This window comes from Nicotiana tabacum, chromosome 10 (genome assembly GCF_000715075.1).
Source record: "Nicotiana tabacum cultivar K326 chromosome 10, ASM71507v2, whole genome shotgun sequence".
Lineage (NCBI taxonomy): Eukaryota > Viridiplantae > Streptophyta > Magnoliopsida > Solanales > Solanaceae > Nicotiana > Nicotiana tabacum.
Genome location: NC_134089.1, coordinates 21,827,632 through 21,831,522, shown reverse-complemented (window position 1 = coordinate 21,831,522; position 3,891 = coordinate 21,827,632). Strand labels below are relative to the sequence as shown.

General features: G+C 33.1%; 1 long non-coding RNA gene across 1 annotated transcript; it reads right to left on the bottom strand.

The window, feature by feature from the left end:
* Window positions 1-427: 427 nt before the first annotated feature.
* LOC107770182 (uncharacterized) lies at window positions 428-731 on the bottom strand. The gene is made up of 2 exons (XR_001644546.2): window positions 580-731; window positions 428-492 (listed from the first exon to the last, which is right to left on the bottom strand). It is a non-coding gene; the product is annotated as an uncharacterized LOC107770182 (long non-coding RNA).
* Window positions 732-3,891: the final 3,160 nt, after the last annotated feature.

Genomic DNA, 3,891 nt, shown 5'->3' with positions numbered 1-3,891 from the left:
AACAGAGAAACGAAGGTGCTTAAACGCATTTACTGAAGAGACATTGGCGCATTCACGAAGAATAAAAACAGAGTTAAATTTCATGAAGAAAGCAATCAGTATCTGAAGAAACAAAATCACTTTTAAAACAAACAAAAAAATCAGAAAATGAAAATGAATAAGGAAATTGAGTCGTTAAAGCATTTACTAAATATATCAGTAAAAACTACAGAAAATGCCGTGAAGAAAACGATCCGTAAAAGCATTATTACAAAACGACAAAAAAAAAAGGGAAATGAATGCCTAAAACAAGGAAATGAAGATCATCCAACACGATTACCAGAGAGAGATTAGCATTTAGCGCATTGTCGAAGAACAAAATTAAAGTGAAATAAATCAAAACATGACAACAAAAAGTACGTAAAATGCCTTGGAAGGAAACGATTCGTACCTGAAGCACGAAAGGAGGAAGAGCGTCGGTAGAAAGTGGAAACACACACACAGAGCTCAGATCTAGAAAATGAAATGAAAGCGTATGAACAACGGCAAAGACGAGCGAGTATTTATAGAAATCAAAAAAGAGAGAGAAAGAGAATAAACCCTAGAGAGAGAAAGAGAAAGAGATAGCAGTTGAGTAAAGGAGAGAGTCCTGTTTGTTGAAGCTGTAATGTAAAACGCGTTCTCCCCCTTCCCGCTCTGCTGGTTAACACTACTTTGCCATTTAAGCAGCTCAAACAAAAACAAAGAGAAACTGAAGATTCTACGGTGGAAGCGAATATTAGAAATATCCGGGACACGTGGAGGTTTTTGATTGGGTATAGATGTGGGAGTGGTGGGACCTTAGACGGTGAAAATGACGGAGTTCCTAACGGTCGATGGGGGGTTTTTTGATGGAAAAGTAGGAAACGGAGGGTGGGACGTTACCGTTAAAGGGATTAAGTTTGTGCGGTGGAGGGAATATTCGCAACCTCCATTCTGTGCCGGAGAAAAAATAGTTCATCTAATTCTTTTTATGTGGCATTGTTTGGTTGTGTACAAAATTTAAGATATTATTTTAATAAAAAAATATTTACAACAATAATTATAGAATAAACTTGAAAAATCACATCAACGTAATTTTTTTTTACATAATTTAATAAAATTTTGCAATTTAAAAATAAAAAACTCATGAACATTAATTTTATAGGTGAAATGATGCAAAAAATTTGAATTGTGAAAAAGAGTGCTACTCAAATTAGGATGAAAGAAGTATACCATGAAACAAAAATACCACAAACTTTAACGTGGGATCCAGACTTACTTTTTTGCTTATACGAAAGCAAAATAGAGAATTCAAACTTATTTGTTACGTAAATTGTAATTTTCATTGAGGACAAATAATATTTAAAAATTCTATTAACAATTTTTTAGGATCATTTTTGAGTTTCAATTTCAACAATTTCCATAAGGGGAGTGTTGGAGCAACGGTAAAGTTGTTTTTATGTGATTTATAGGTCACGGATTCGAGCTGTGAAATCAGTCATTGCGTTAGGGTAGACTATCTACATCACAGTATCACATCCCTTGTGTCAGCCCTTTCCCGGAACTTGCATGAATGTGGATGCTTCTTGCACCAGACTACTCTTTAATTTCAACAGTTTCCAATAAATAATTATTCATTGTTTTCCAGGACAAATATCTGATTACCACTGGCAATTGATAGTAGTAAATTATAGAACTACATTCGTGATCATATGTTAAGGAAATTCTAGTCCATCGAAAATAGTCCTTCTACTTTTGTAGGGTAAGAATAAGGTTGTGTACACATTATTCTCCTCAGACCCCACGTATGGGATTAAATGAGTTTTTTGGTTGTTGTTGTTATTGTATGTTAAGGAAATTATGGATTTAAAAGGTTAATACAATAAAAGTTAAGTGAAGATATAGACATTTGGTCCAATTTTAGACGTGGAAACAACTTATTTTTCTTTAACAAAAACATCTTGTGTTTGACATGTTATTCAATTAATATCCAATGCTTGGTCTACGGAATATTACTAAAAAAATAATTAGATGACAGTATACTTAATCTTCTTTAACAAATATCTTGAGTTTGGCCTGTTCGTAAAATATTTTGATGCTCGGAAATATGAAACATAAGACTTCATTTTCAAACAACTACTTTAGATTTATTGTTTCTTATTTTTGCATAGTTAATATGTGTGGATAAAGACTTGACTCAGCAATGATCCGGAAATTAAAATTATGCAAATGTAAACTACTTTCGAATAAATGTATATTTTGTGATTCGCAAATAAAGGAGAACATGGAATATATGAGTATGGGATGGAAGAAGTAGCGTTAAAGTAACTTCTAATTCCTGATATATTCCGCCACTTTCTCTTTTCTTTTCTTTTTTCAGTATTTCCATGCATCTGACCTGGCTTTATAACGACTCAACGTCCCACCTCCCTTTATGTTGGCACATCTATTCTTTTTATTTGGTTTCTAGTTTAGTGTTCGGTATTCGCATTGGGCTCGATTAAATTTAGGATCGCGTTGGAAAATTTTACATTAAAAATAAACGTTTCCTATCATAAACGATTTCATACCTAAGGCTCAAACTCTAAACCTCTAAATAAGAATTAAAAAGTACTTACCACAGTCCACCACAACCACACCTTTTCTTCCTACGAAAAGATGAACAAACTGATATAAAACCCGTCAGTCGTAGAAAATTCAAAACAAGTTGAAGTATGCTTTTTCATTGAAAAAAACAAGTTGATAATTATAGACCAAATAAAGTTTCAAATTTGAACAAAACCAAGGTTAGTTGATACATCATAATCTTCCACAAGCAAAGATTTAAGTTATACACATTCATACTTTACTATGTAAAGATTTTTATAATTTCAGTGCAAGTTAATATACTTTCTCAGCTCACCGAGAATATGATCCCAAATTTAATAAAAAAAATACGTAGAAGGTTAATAGGTAATCGAGCAATATTAGCGGTGTCATTATTTGCTCCATGCATCTTCTGTGGGAGAAATTGCTTATAGTTTCGAACACCTTATTTGCTCCATCTTCTGCTTGTCAGTACCATTATTACTGCCCTATTATTTTCAAATTTATTTTGTTTGGGTATCTTTACTACCTTTGTTGGCAATACTTTTCCTTTCCTTTCCATAGTAATTTCACCATAACTTTTTACTTGTTTTTTTGTCAGGTTTTGAAAATGCTTTTCTTGAACTGGGGGCCTAGAAACAACTTCGCTATTTCTCACAAGGTAGGGGTATGATCTGCATACACTCTATACTCCCCAAATCCCACTTGTGGAATCACACTGTGTATATTAATATTGTTGTTGTAATGTAAGTTAACATACTATAATTGTTTATTTTATATTTTACGTTGTCATATCAGACTTACTATGAAAAGTTATTGTAGATCAGATTTGTTAGATATGATTTTAATGGTGAAAATAATATATTTGCTCTTTGTTTAGAAACTCATGGATAGCATTCGGGATTGAAGAAATCAATCAGCAATGATCAAGGAACGCATGGATTGACATACAAGGAATCAATCAGAGGCAATCAAGGAAAGCAGACGTGATTAAAGGAATAAATTGATACTGACGGAATCAATCAAGGCTAAACTGAAGGAATCAAGTATATCGAAGATCTTGCAGAATATTCAATCGAGCGTCTAAATCTAGAAGGATCAAGATTTCGGGATCGCACACAAGGAAAATCTTTACAGTCTCTCGTCAGATAGAGCCATTGCGGAATAGCCTTATTCTTGGAAAGAATCAATCTCTTTTCAAGGATCAAATCTCTTGGGTTGGCAAATCTCTCCAGAATTCAAGCATCTCTCAAAGTATTTAAACTTGTAATCACACCTTAACATATATACTTTGATCGAATCAAA